Genomic DNA, 15,633 nt, shown 5'->3' with positions numbered 1-15,633 from the left:
AGGAGCAGAAATTAGGCCATTTGGCCCATCGAGTCTGGTCTGCCATTCAATCATGCCTGATAAGTTTCTCAACCCCATTCTCCCGTCTTCTCCCCATAACCTTTGATCCCCTTACCAATCAAGAACCTATCTATCTCGGTCTTAAATACATTCAATGACCTGGCCTCCACAGCCTTCTGTGGCAATGAATTCCATAGATTCACCACTCTCTGGCTAAAGAAGTTTCTCCTCATCTCTGTTCTAAAAGGTCTTCCCTTTACTCTGAAGCTGTGCCCTCGGGTCCTAGTCTCTCCTACTAATGGAAACATCTTCCCCATGTCCACTCTATCCAGGCCTTTCAGTATTCTGTAAGTTTCAGTCAGATCCCCCCTCATCCTTCTAAACTCCATCGAGTATAGACCCAGAGTCCTCAAATGTTCCTCATATGTTAAGCCTTTCATTCCTGGGATCGTTCTCGTGAACCTCCTCTGGACCCTCTCCAGGGCCAGCACATCCTTCCTGAGATGTGGGGCCCAAAATTGCTCACAATATTCTAAATGTGGTCTGACCAGAGCCTTATAAAACCTCAGCCGCACATCCCTGCTTTTATATTCTAGTCATCTCGAAATAAATGCCTACACTGTATTTGCCTAACTACCGACTCAACCTGCAAGTTAACCTTAAGAGAATCCTGGACTAGGACTCCCAAGTCCCTTTGCACTCCAGATTTCTGAATTCTCTCCCCATTTAGAAAATAGTCTATGCCTCTATTCTTCCTACCAAAGTGCATGACCTCACACTTCCCCACGTTGTATTCCTCTGCCACTTCTTTGCCCATTCTCCTAACCTGTTCAAATCCTTCTGCAGCCTCCCCGCCTCCTCAATACTATCTGTCCCTCCACCTATCTTTGTATCATCTGCAAACTTAGCCAGGATGCCCTCTGTTCCTTCATCTAGATCATTAATGTATAAAGTGAAAAGTTGTGGTCCCAACACTGACCCCTGCTGAACTCTACTAGCCGCCATCCTGAGAAGGACTCCCTTATCCCCACTCTCTGCCTCCTGCCAGACAGCCAACCTTCTATCCATGCTAGTACCTTGCCTCTAACACCATGGGCTCTTATCTTACTGAGCAGCCTCCTGTGCGACACCTTGTCAAAGACCTACTGGAAATTCAAGTAGATAACATCCATTGCCTCTCCTTTGTCTAACCTACTCGTTACCTCCTCAAAAAATTCTAACAGATTTGTCAGGCATGACCTCCCCTTGATGAAACCATGCTGACTTTGCCCTATTTTACCATGCACTTCCAAGTATTCTGAAATCTCATCCTTAATAATGGACTCTAAAATCTTACCAACAATCAAGGTCAGGCTAATCGGCCTGTAATTTTCTGTCTTTTGCCTCACTCCCTTCTTAAACAGGAGGGGTTACATTAGTGATTTTCCAGTCCTCTGGGACCCTCCCTGACTTGAGTGATTCCTGAAAGATCACCACTAACGCCTCCACTATCTCCTCAGCTATCTCCTTCAGAACTCTCGGGTGTAATCCATCTGGTCCAGGTGACTTAGCCACATTCAGGCCTTTCAGTTTTCCTAGCACCTTCTCCTTGGTAATGGCCACCATACTCACCTCTGCCCCCCGACTCTCTTGATCTTTGGGGATGTCACTCGTGTCTTCCACTGTGAAGACCTACGCAAAGTACCTATTCAGTTCCTCTGCCATTTCTTTGTTCCCCACTACTACTTCTACAGTGTCATTTTCCTGCGGCCCAATGTCCACTTTTGCCTCTCTCTTACCCTTTATATATCTAAAAAAACTCTTGCAATCTTCTTTTATATTACTGGCTAGTTTACCCTCATATTTAATCTTCTCCCTCTCTATTTCTTTTTTAGTTGTCCTCTGTTGGTCTTTGTAGGCTTCCCAATCCCCTGGTTTCCTACTGCTCTTCGCCGCATTGTATGCTTTCTCTTTAGCTTTTATGCTGTCCCTGACTTCCCTTGTCAGCCATGGTTGCCTCGTCCCCCCTTTAGTATGTTTCTTCTTCCTAGGGATGAATTTTTGCTGTATCTCCCAAATTACTCCCAGGAACTCCTGCCATTGCTGTTCCATTGTCTTTCCTGCTGGGCTCATCTCCCAGTCAATTCTGGCCAGCTCCTCCCTCATGCCTCTATAGTTGCCTTTATTCAACTGTAATACCGTTACATCTGATTCCAGCTTTTTCCTCTCAAATTGCAGGGTAAATTCTATTGTATTATGGTCACTTCCTCCGAAGGGTTCCTTCACCTTAAGATCCCTTATCAAATCTGCCTCATTACGCATCACTAAATCTAGAATTGCCTATTCCCTAGTGGGCTCCACCTCAAGCTGCTCCAAAAAGCCATCTCCAAAAAGACATTCCACAAATTCCTTTTCTTGGGATCCACTACCAACCTGATTTTCCCAGTCTACCTGCATATTGAAATCCCCCATGATCACTGTAACCTTGCCTTTCTTACATGCCTTTATCTCCTGGTGTATCTTGTGCCCCACATCCTGACCACTGTTCGGAGGCCTGTACATAACTCCCATTATGGTTTTTTACCTTTGCGGTTCCTCCACTCTACCCACACAGATTCTACATCGTCTGACCCTACGTCATTTCTTGCTATCGATTTAATTTAATTTTTTACTAACAAAGCAACCCCACCCCCTCTGCCAACCTGTCTATCTTTTTGATAGGATGTATATCCTTGGGTATTTAGCTCCCAGTCCTGATCCCCTTGCAGCCATGTCTCCGTGATGCCCACATCATACCTGCCAATTTCAATCTGCACCACAAGCTTATTTACCTTATTTCGTATACTGCGTGCATTCAGATACAACACCTTCAGTCCTGTATTTCCCGTCCCCTTTCTCATTGTCAACCCTTTATCTGATGTGCTTGAAGTTAGATTCCTAGCCCTTTCCAAACACTGTCCTATTTTCTGTACTGGGGACTTTAATAACCTCTCCCGGGCTCTCCTTTCTTTTCAGTTTTTTCATAATCTTCCATGAAGTTGAATCCAACCCCCCCCCAACACGCTAACCTGCTGCTTTGTTTCTCATTAGTCATACTTCTTGGAGTTTACCCTTGCCCCCCACCCCCACCCCACTTTAGTTTAAAGTCCTGTTGACCACCTTATTTACCCTTTTCGCTAGAACATTGGTCCCAGATTGGTTCAGGTGGAGACCGTCCCAACAATACAGATCCCTCCTGGTCCAATACTGATGCCAGTGCCCCACGAAATGGAACCCCTCTTTCCCACACCACTCCTTTAGCTACGTGTTTATTTCTCTTATTCTCACGTCCCTATGCCAATTTGCACGTGCTCGGGTAGTAATCCAGAGATTATAACCCTTGAGGACCTGTTCTTTAATTTAGTTCCTAGTTCCTGATAATCCTCAAACACGTCCTCTTTCCTAGTCTTACCTATGTTATTTGTCCTGATGTGGAGCACATCAGGATCCTCCCCCTCCCTTTCCAATATCCTTTCAAGCTGGTCAGAGATGTCCCTCACCCTGGCACTGGGCAGGCAACATAGCATGCGGGACTCTCGATCCTGCTTACAAAGGATGCTATCACTTCCCCTAATTATAGAATCCCCTACAACTACCACTTGTCTTTCTGCTCCCCCCTCTTGAATGGCCTCCTGTGCCACAGTGCCGTGGTCAGCTGGCTCGTCCTCCCTACAGCCCTGTTCCTCATCCACACAGGGAGCAAGTACCTCGTACCTGTTGGACAAGGTCAAGAGCTGAGGGTCCTCTGTTCCTGAGCACAGGATCCCTTTACCTGCCTCACTTGCAGTCACACCCTGCTGATCCTGACCACCGACCGAACTTGAGGTACTTAATCTACCGTATATGGCCCGAAACAAAGCTTTCAGGTAACTCTCCCTCTCCTGGATGTGCCGCAGCATCCGGATCTCGGACTCCAGCTCATCAATTCTGAGCCGGAGTTCCTCCAGCAACCGACACTTGCTGCAGATGTGGTCACTGCAGCTCGCAATGGGATCTGCCAGCTCCCACATCATACAGCTAGAAAACATCACCTGCCCAGCCATCTCGACTTAGATAATTAATTTATTAATTAGCTTTGCAGTTTTTTCCCCAAATGGTGCAGATTTCCTACCAACCAATCAGGTCACAGCTTTCCTGTATATCACTTTTTCAGTTTTAGCTTCAGTTACTCTGTGCCCCGAGGTCACCGCTCCGGTGCTCCTCCCTCCAAGTCTACTCCCTGGAGACAAGGCCACGAATCCCTGAGGTAAGCTAGATTTATACTCACCACTCCGTTCTTTGACAGTGGGTCCTCCTCAATTCCCTCCTGAGTCTCAGTGTCTGCGGTGACTTCTCCCAGAATGCTTCAGTCACTGCTCACCAGCACCCTCTGTTGGACCTAGGGCAGGTTTCTTGTTTCTACCAGACCAGCCGTAAGATGGGTGTGGCTTTTTAACAGCTGCAGAGTTAGGGCTTGCTTGGGAAAGGGGGTGAAATGGCCTCAGGCAAGGGAAGAGGCTGTAGGGCGAGGGTTGTACTGGGGAAGGGGGGTATCCCAGGGTGTGTGTGTGGGGACACATGTTGATCTGTGCAAGTAGCCTCAAGATGGTGAAGGCTGAGGAGGCAATCTCCAGAGGAGATGAGGCCCGATGGAAATGTGAGGATGTGTGATAGAGTGAGTGGTGATGCCCCGTGAGCTGGCAGATGCCAGTGAATGTGTGATGGGCTTGAGAGTGTGAGAGTTTTGAGTGATAAGATGTTTGCCTTACCCTGACGGCATAGATGAGATCATTCATCCTCTTTCTGCATTGGACAGCCAACCTCTTCAGTGCAGCATTGGCACTAACCACCACTGCCACCCCCTCCCAAGCTGGAGCAGTGAGATTGCTGGACCTCCTGTGGCCAGAGGGCATCATGGTGGGCCTCCGAAAGTTATTCCAGTGATGGGTCACTGAACTGTTCTTGGCTTTCAGGACAGTCTTCACTGGAGCAGTCCTGAACTGCAAGCATCGAGAACTGTGTGTGTGGCTGCAGTTTAGATATGGCACCCGGGGTGAGGTTATGGCTTGGTGGGCAAGTCAGAGGCCACCCATCAGCAAGACGGTGTCTTTCCTGTGGCCGCATAATTAATGAAACGGTAAACAGATTTTACAGGATGAAAACTCACCATTGCAGCCAAGTAAAACGTTGTTTTTCACGCCTGCTCCTGCACTTAGTGCAAATCTGGAGCAATTCCACCCCCAATCTCAGAACAACCACATCTACAAACATGCTATCCACATAGTTCTTAGCCTTGTGGATGCACTGCAGTGATACCAGCTGCTGTTCAAACTCCAAAACCCAGAGCTCCGGCTTCTCCAGCACTAATGACACTTCCTGCACGTGGCCAAGACACAAAGGTTCCCCGGCATGCCACTATTTATTAGACAAATTTATTTCTGGTATGTTTATATAGTAAAGACTTGTCCTGATTTCGACAAAGAAAAACTCACCGGTTACTCACAAATGAGCCCTTGTGCTGGCATCACTTTAGCTTTTTTTGCTAATCTGTCTTCCTCACCTTTACCTCACTCACCTCCTTTACCTTCGAGCCCTCTGACGGTGGCCTACTCTCAGGGACTTGCTGCTAAATTTCCTGCCTCTCTCCTGTTCTCACCTCAAGCCCCCACAGGTCCCCGGCCACTTACCTCTGAATTCTTAGAAACTGACATGTGAAAGATGCTCTCACTGACTCTCCACCATCGTTTTTACCTGTTGGTGTCTCGCACTGTTTCCTCCCAAGGGGTGTGTGTCTCCTGTCAAACAGCCCCTCTGGTTAGAGTTTCTCCTGGACTGATGCAACATTGCAGCGCTCCAACATTCCTGCATTGGAGCGTCAGTCTAGACCATGTGCTTATGTCTCTGGAGTAGGGACTTAAATTCGTGACCTTCTGACATGGATGAAAGCAGTTTAACTGGCCACCTGGGAAAAATGAAAATGAGGAAAGCTTAGGCACTAAAAAGAATTAAACATGCCAGAATCTTAGCAAAAAAATAATCCCACGCTAACAGTAAAAATCATGCCGATTTTTTTCAATCTGAATTTAAACTATAATTCAATGTGACTGTCTTCCTTTTGATGTACCTTTTATTTTCCCTCTTTTCATGTTATGTAATTTCTCTTGTTCTCTTAATTCCCTATTATTAACGTTTTTAGTGTTTAATTATTCAGTCCATTCCTGTTCCGTACCCTGAAATAAGCAACATTCTCAGTCAGCAAAATGGTTGCTAAGATTCTTGTAGACAATAGACAGTCTCATCAGTCACTCATGATTCCTTGGCTACTTGAAATCAGACACAATAAATGCTATTAGGATTTGCTTTTAATTTATATTTTCACTGGGTACCCCTGCAGAGAAAGGTTGTTAGGAAATGTTTATAAAGTCTCCCGTGACCAAATTTTATACAGTAGGCTACACTTTGATTTGGCCACCAGGGGGAGATAATGCTCCATGTAGGTGCGAACATACCCTGGACTCTGGATTCAGTTCTCATCTCCACATACCCTGGACTCACCAAGGGTTTGTGAAAAGCAGTTGACATTTAAAAACAGAAAAGTAGCTGTGCAGTATTGTATGCCAGTAACATTTTTATCTCAATTGTAAAGCAGTTTAGAATAAAATTGAAAATGCTAGAAACATTCAGAACTAAAATGTCATTGACCTGAAGTGTTAATTCTGTTCCTCTCTCTACGGATGCTGTCAGACCCGCTGAGTGTTTCCAGCATTTTCTTTTATATTTTAAATTCCCAGCATCCGCTGTATTTTCCTTTTGTTTGAATGGGCCATTATAATACTGCATGCATTTCCACAACTAGAAATGGAGGAAACATTTAACTTCACAGGAGGAGGCTCTTGGTTTGTAATAATATACTTCAAGAAAAAGAGACTAATTTTTATATGACCTTCCTCCTGAAATCCAATAAGAATGGTGCTCTCAATTTGATTTTTCCCATCTCCCTCCCCTTGATTTGAGAGTAGATGCATATTGGTGGTACACTCTTCACCTTTCAGACATGCACGATGCTGAGATAAAGGCAAAATACTGTGGATGCTGGAAACCTGAAACAAAGACAAAAATTGCTGGAAAAAAAAAAACCTCAGGTCTGACAGCATCTGTGAAGAGAAAGACAGAGTAATGTTTCGAGTCCATGACTCTTCAGAGCTCTGAGGAAGAGTCATATGGACTCGAAACGTTAACTCTGTCTTTTGCTCCACAGGTGCTGTCAGGCCTGCTGTGTTTTTCCAGCATTTTTTGTTTTTGTTGCACAATGAGGATTTGAACAGGAATTTGAGCAGGAGAGCTTCATTCACAAGGCAGCTAAATAAGTCAAAATGTTTGTCCTGTTTTGAGATCTGGTATTATGCACTTGAGAACCTCATTATTGCCAAATAAAGACAGACAGACAATCTCATGCGAATTGGCCAAAGACTGATTGTTTTTCAGTTCTTCCCACTGTTGATGCTGCTCACCCATAACAAATGGGCTCTGTTGAGATTAGCCGCTCTGGTCTTTGGGTGTTTGCTTCTCAAGTGTACGCAGATGACACAATTATACCTCAGCACCTCCTCTCTCTACCCCTTCACCATCTCTAATTAGTCTAGCTGCTTGTCCAACCTTCAGTACTGGCTGAGCAGACATTTTCTCCAACTAGGTAGAGCAAAAGAGTGAAGCCATTTTGGTATCCACCACAAACTTTGTTCCCTTGCTATCAACTTCTTCCCCTGTTTCATCATGTTGTGGGCCTAGACGGCTTCTTTGGGGCTTGTCTATTCTCCCAAAGTAAGCTGCTCAAGACTGTAGTTTAAAACCATTACTCTTTATTTACAGCTACTAAATACATATTGGGGCCTCTGCACAAAGCTGGGACTTCTCCCTCCAGATCTCTGTTACCCAAACATGTGGGGTTACATGATTATTATGTGCTTCTGATGTTAACCCTTTACATGTGTCCAAGCCTTTATCCCAATTGTTTACATCCTCCTACATCTCCCCTCAGAGTCTGACTTCACAGGGTTAGTCTGAGGTGCATTGACCGATCTCCCTGATCGTGTTCTGATCTCAGAGGTCGAGAACATTCTGCACTCTCCCTACTGTTGGTTTGAGTGTCCCTCTCCTGGGTCGCTGTAGAGCTTTGTCTTGTTTCTTGTTCCTTGTCTCCATCAGGGTCTAAATAGTAAACCCAAGTTTCTATTAAGCTTTCTTCCCAAGGATAGTAAAGGTGCTGTGGTTTCTCCTTATAATTCCCTGGACCATCTGAATCCTGTAAGATCTTGGTTATTATCCCTTCCTTCTGTCGGTCTCATGCCCATACTCTCCCTGGGCTTCAGTATTGATATGTCTTATGCTCTGTGCCTGAAGTTAAAGTCACAAGCCTGTTTGTTTCTTCGTCCTTCCTCACACTGTTTCGCCCTCTGGTGGTTGTTTGAGGTAATATTAGGTTTTAGTTTCTGTTGCAGAGCTGGAGTTGTGTTTTCAATCTCCTTTCCATTAACAATTCTGATGGTGAGAAACCATTTTATAGAGGTGAGGTTCTGTAACTCAGAGGAGCTAAACTGAGTTCATTCTTCTTCATCAAGCCTTGGGTGGTTCATACACCTCTCAGCTTCTCCATTAGCCTGAGGATAATGAGGTTACATGAATGAATCCATATTCCTTTGCAAAATTTTGGAATAATTCATTAGCAAATTGCAGCCCATTGTCTGACACCACAAAGTCCAGAATTCCATGAGTTGCACAAATTCTCTTGAGTGATTGAATGGCTGGGCAGAATATGCCGGTGTGCAGAGGCGGGCTCAACACGCCAACGGGTAAAGTGTGCGTGATGATGTCGGGTGTGCACCCTGACATCATTGCACAGTCCCGTGATATTTCATTCAGTGGGCGCTGGAGTCAGCTGTGCGCCTGCCGAAATGTAAATGGCCTATTAAGGCTGTTGAGAAAGTAATTCATGTCACTAGTAACGCTGCCTGTCCAACCTTAAGGTTGGTGGGCAGGCGAAAAGACCAAGCATTTTTTTTTTTAGGAAACCTCACCAACGAGCGGGGTAAGGTTTCCTAAAGCTTTTATTAAATAATTTTTAAAAGTTCATACATATGAAAACATGTCCCATCTCATGTGACACAATCACACAAGGGGGACATGTTTAAATAAATTTTTAAACCTATTAATTTTTTGAACATTGATTCACTATGAGGCAGCTCCATGCCTCGGAGATTGAAGCGCTCTTTCGTGAGCATATGTGAAAGAGCACTGGCCCCAACTCTCCCTCCTCCCCCATCTGCATAGGTAGTGCAGAATGCTATCAGTTGCATCTTATGCTGGGCAGGCCTTAATTGGCCTGCCTGTGTAAAATGGCGGCGCGGAGCTGATCGTGGGCAGTGATCGGCTCTGCAACTGCCTCCGCCTGCTCCCACTGAGCCCACCATCACCTGAAAAATTCAGGCCACTGTTCCTGCTGCGATGCAATGCGATCGGTTCAGTTCAATCCACCTTGAGGAATGATCAATGAGAAAAAGAACGACTTGCCTTTAAAATTAAATAAATCCATTCCCAGGCTCTGCCATGGCCTTGATGGAGAAGTAGATGATGATAGTGGCTCTTTTTGTTCTTGGGTGTTCACTGCACACGTAATCAGAAAGTATTTTTTCTATAGAATGAGAAACACCTGGCCACCAGACTGATTGCTGGGCCCTCGCTCAACACTTTGTTTTCCCTAAGTGACCTTGGTGAAGTCTTCAAAGAATATCAAGCAGAAGGGTCCTTAGAATGACCATTCCATCATTAAAAACTCAGATCATCAATGATTGTGAGGTGCTTTTTCTGTTCAAAGTACTGTCATAGTACTTGATTGGTAGAAGTATAGTCTGGCCATCCTTCTAGACAATATTTTCTTACCTGGACACATTTGTCATCTTGCTGCTGTGCTTCTTCTATCTCCTGCAACTTCTTTCCAGGAGCTGGTAGTAATGAGATGTACACGCTTCCACCTCTTGATGAAATTCAAATCCTCTAAATCGAGTCCTTCAACTGGTATTCTCGACAGTGTATCTGCTGTTGTCTGGTACTCCCCTTGAGTGTACTCTGTTATGGAGTCATAGCTCATTAATCTTAATCTGAATCATTGGTTTCTAGGCAGCATCTTTGCAATCTTTTTCATGTTCAGAAGACTGACTAGTGGCTTACAGTATGTTTCAATTTTGAACTGCAATCCCATCAGTTAGTCTGAGAATTTCTTGCATGCCCATGTTGCTGTCAATGCTTCCTTCTCAACTGTTGCACATGTTTCACTTTTCATCGAATGAGCATTGTCCCAAAGAGACCGGTTATCAACATAACATTCTATGGACAAACTTTTACATTTGTCAACATATTGGACAAGTAAACCCCCACATCTAATGCCTTTACTAAGGCAAACATTTCAGCAGCTGAGGTGCTTTTCACTACCTTTTTTATTTTCTTGGCCTCCCAAGCCAGTGGGCAACATTTATACCCACAGCTACCTTGACTACAGCTCCTCACACCCCATTTCCTGTAAGGACTCCATCCCATTCACTCAGTTCCTTTGCATCCGTTCTGATGATGCCACTTTCAAAAACAGTTCCTATGACATGTCTTCTTTCTTCCTTAACCGAGGTTTTCCACCCACAGTGGGTGACAGGGCCCTCAACCGTGTCGGGCCCATCTCCCACCCATCCACCCTCACACCTTCCTCTCCCTCCCAGAAACATGATAAGTGAGGACAAGGGGGACCCTATCACCACACCAGCCTTCACATTCAAAGGATCATCCTCCGCCATTTCCGCCAACTCCAGCATGGTGCCACTACCAAACACATCTTCCCTTCACCCCCCTGCCGACACTCCTCAGGGATCGTTCCCTCTGGGACACTGTGGTCCACTCCTCCATCACCCTCTACATCTCAACCATGGCACCTTTCCATGCAACTGCAGAAGGTGCAACACCTGCCCCTTTACTTCCCCTCTCCTTACCGTCCAAGGGCCCAAGCACTCCTTTCAAGTGAAGCAGCATTTCGCTTGCACTTCCCTCAATTTAGTCTGCTGCATTCGTTGCTCCCAATGCTGTTTCCTCTACGTTGGAGAGACCAAACGCAGACTGAATGATTGCTTTGAGGAACACCTTCGGTCTGTCCACAAGCATGACCCAGACCTCCCTGTCGCTCGCCATCTCAACACTCCACCCTGCTCTCATGCCCACATGTCTGTCCTGGGCTTGCTGCATTGTTACGGTGAAGCCCAACGCAAACTGGAGGAACAGCACCTCATCTTCCGACTAGGCACTTTACAGCCTTCTGAACTGAATATTGAGTTCAACAACTTTAGATCATGAACTCTCTCCTCCATCCCCACCCCCTTTCTGATCCCCCACCCCCCCTTTTTTCCAACAATTTATATAGATTTTTCTTTTCCCACCTATTTCCATTATTTTAAAATGTATTTCCATCCATTGTTTTATCTCTACCTTTTAGCCTATTTTGATCCCTTCCCTTCACCCCACCCCTCCCCCACTAGGGCTATCTGTACCTTGCTTGTCCTGCTTTCTACCCTTAATTAGCACATTCCTTAGATAATATCACCACCTTCAACACCTCTTTGTCCTTTGTCTGTGACATCTTTTGGTTATCTCCACCTATCACTGGCTCTCTATCCTGCTCTACCTGTCCCACCCTGCCCCCCCCCTTTCTATTTTTCCTTAGTTCTGTTGAAGAGTCATACGGACTCGAAACGTTAACTGTGTTCCTCTCCGCAGATGCTGTCAGACCTGCTGAGTTTTTCCAGGTATTTTATTTTTGTTTTGGGCAACATTTATCATTCTTTCCCACCAAGAATATGATGAACCCTGCTGTGTTAGAGAACCCATCTGGAAGATTGGCGTGTGAAGCATCACTAAAAATGACCAACCTCATCTTCTGGATCATCCAAGGCTGGAAACTGGAGCACACGTCTCTCAGAATTTAATTTTTTTTTTTATTAAGTGTTTTATTTGGCCTCAGAACTTGCTCAACTGTAGCATGTTTCATCATGGTACTCAACTCCAACACATCATAACTAGTGTGAGGCTTAGTCTGAGTGCGCAACCAGTTCAATTGCCCAATCAAACTTCTCAACTGTTCCATTTCTTCCTTGGTAGCAGGATCCTCTTTGTGAGGATCTAGCATGAGTTATTGGGATATAATTAACATTTTCTAGATAAGATTTTTGATTCAATGTCACTCCTAACTTGCTCTGCTTAAAGTCTAAACCTATGTATTTAAAGGCCCCAGAAGCCTGACTTCTGACCTGGAATTGCTTCTTTATCTTCTCGATTACTCATTGTTCAAATTCTACAGATCCTACCCACAGGAAATCATCAGCATGCATGATAACGATCCCAGCTAGTTTCTCCTAATGGTATCAGTAGAACATTGCAGGGTCTGCCTTTAACTGAATGTAACTTATTTTCAACAAGACAGACCTCATGGAAAAATACCATACTTTTGATGTATCATTCAACCCATAAACACACTCATTCAATTTCCATAGCTTTCCTTTTACATTCCCCGGCTTCTTTGGCTGGTTTCAAAAAAGCTTCCCTTTGAAACTTCTCCCCCTGTAAAAACGCAGCCTTTATATCAATCGATTTGCACTCGCAGGAATGGGATGCCAAAATAGCTAAAAAAATCTTCAAACTCACTTCCCCACAGTAGGTGAGTCCCCTCTGACATCTTGATCTCCTAGTCTCTCTTCAAAGCCTTGGGCTACCAATCTCGCTTTGGCCTGATATGTGCCGTCTGGGAGTACCTTTTCTGTATAGATCCATCTGTGAGATGAAGTTGACTGTCCTCTCCAACTTTAACTTTTCATTTGGATCCCTTTATCAGTTTATTTTCCAATTTATTAGCAGCTACCAGGATCTCTATCATAAGGACTTCTACTTCTATTGAGATTGCTAGCTTGTTCTCTAGTCTTCCTTGTTAAGCTACGGCATCTACTCATTTTCCTCTCCCTTTCTGGACTGCTTCTATATGATCGTCCTCCTATGTGACCAGAACCCTGTTCACAAGTCCGTGATCTTTTTCTAGGGTCACAACCACTTTCTGGTCCACTGTCAGAACTCTCACTGCGCCTTCTGGGTTTCCACATCTTTACCTCGGTTTGCCAATCGATAGGTCTTGTCTCCTGTCCTTCAGCCTGCATATTTAGCCAATGTTTGTATTTACCAGTGGCCTTCCCTGCTCTCCCTATGATAGTGGCATCCCTCCACACACTGGTCTCTTCTGGCATGTATGTTACCTTTGGTCCTAACTTTGGGTAGTTGCCCTTTTGGACTAATAGTTTTATCCTGTACCTCAGTGTTACTTTATACATAGTCAGTCAACCCTGTATCTGCTGTCGTCTGCTCCTCATAACTACCCAGTGTATGTTTATGTAAAGCACACAGTGCCACTTCACGTTCTACATCCTATTCAGAACCTGTAAAGGTGTAGTCAGTACCAATTAACCGTGAAGAATGTACCCTAACAGTTTGATTACTGTGTTGCACAATTACTACTTTCCCATCACTCCCTATAACCTTGCAAGGCCCTTTCCAGCCTTCCCTTTTATAATATACCATGTCTCCTTGTCTAAACTGTATTCCTGATGGTTCTAGGGCCCGCCGAATTTTATCCGAAACCTCAGATTTAATGAAAGCTTTTCTGCCCACCTACAAAGCGTTCAGATGAGCAGAAAAAGTGGAGCTAATGCTAGTCCCTTCTAGCGCAGAGGGAGCCTCTGACAACACCGAAGGTAACTTCGGATTTCTTCCATACACTAACTGATACGGAATGTCAACCCCAACCATTTGCAGAGAGTTCTTTGCATGCACTGCCCATGCTAGCACCATTTGCAGTTTACAACTTGGTTGATCAGCTAATTTTTAATGTAACATCATCTATTACTGCATGGTTTCTTTCACAAAGACCATTACTAAATGGGCTCTCAGCTGCAGTGTGCATAACTATGATGTTTAAATTTTCACACATCTCAAAATTCCTCATCAGCGAATTCCCGACCATTATCTGTGAGGGATTTTGCTGGTGTTCCTAATCCTGTTCCTACCCATTTCTTCATGACCTTATCGACAATGGTCCTTTTGTCTTTACTCTATCACAGTGGATAGACTATATCTGGTTGCCATATCTATGAAGTGTTGTAAAAAAATACCCCTATCCTTGTCCCAAACTTTCAAGTGCAATGCCACTGCATCGTTAAACTCCCTGGCTAGTGGCAAGCTCACAACAGGACGCCGTGGTGTCTTGCAATAGTTAAGGCAAATTTCACACTGAGCAGTGACTCATTCAATAAGATCATCATATCCTTTATCGACCACTCCCACATCTCGAAGCAGAGGCTTCAGTTTCTTTTGGTGCCAGATGTGCAAACTGTCAATGTAATTTCCAAATGAGCTTCTTTTTGTCCACCAAATTCTCATTCTCAGCAGTTAACAAAACTTAATGAATTTTTTTGATCAGAAACTTCTGGCTTCCTTAGTGGCAAGCAGTAACAGCCTGACTGAATAAAATGGAGATCCATGATTTTTCCAAATACGACTGCTCTATCCTTCTTCATCTCTAGCGTCATCTGAGCCTTCTTCATTGCAGATAGACTCAATAGTGGCATCTCACTAGAAACCACATCAGTACTGATAAACAGATTGATCCTTGCTATTTTACAAGGGAGGACCACCCGTTTGGAGGATGTTGATGTATTGTCATCTCCGAACCTGACGCGGGTAGAACTTTCATACTCCTTGACCTTCTGCCGGTCTGCCCCATTGAGAGACTCCAGATAGCAGGCAAGCCAGTCCATGCTGCACACTGTAGAAGTGCAACCACTGTCCAGAACTGCACCGTTGAAGGAATCTACCATCAAGATACTCATCACCGGATTCAAACTCTCAGTGATCAATACAATTCCATCATGGCAGTCACCATCATCATTTTCAGTTTCAGATTAATCTGTCTTGTGGGTCACTTCAAAAACATGATTCCTTCACTGTGGGCAGTTCATTGCGTAATGGTACTAGGAATCACACCAAAAACACCGATGAACTATTCCCTGTGAAATTTTTAGGTTTAAACGTCTACGGTCACCATCCCAGATATGCTTTTTGTCCCAACTCTCAAATAGGCTAGGATCACGGCCGTTTTCAGACCTCTTGTCATTAACCCCATCTTTGTATTGGAATCTTCGTCTAATATCTGGTCAAACACAAAATTCAGTCATCATTGAATCCTCTATCCTTTATTTTACAGCATAGTTGTTCACGTTTGCTAAAAAAGTAGCAAGGAACGGCTGTTTCCCCAGAAATTTCTTTTAGGCCAGCAGCCATTTGATCTAAGAGAGATTCTTTCCCCCAGAACTGAACCCCTGTTAGTACTAAAAGACTATCAACATGGGAAACGCAAGCACAGTCCAGTAATTTAAATGCCAATACCAAATCCAGAATTTCAAGTTCAAATCGCTGTCATTTATCAAAATCCATGACATATTCTTCCATGGACTGATCATCTGATTTCTTAAACCTATCAAAGATCGTCCAAGCTTCATACACTTC

This window comes from Carcharodon carcharias, chromosome 9 (assembly GCF_017639515.1).
Source record: "Carcharodon carcharias isolate sCarCar2 chromosome 9, sCarCar2.pri, whole genome shotgun sequence".
Taxonomy (NCBI): Eukaryota; Metazoa; Chordata; class Chondrichthyes; order Lamniformes; family Lamnidae; genus Carcharodon; species Carcharodon carcharias.
This window is presented reverse-complemented; position numbering follows the sequence as displayed.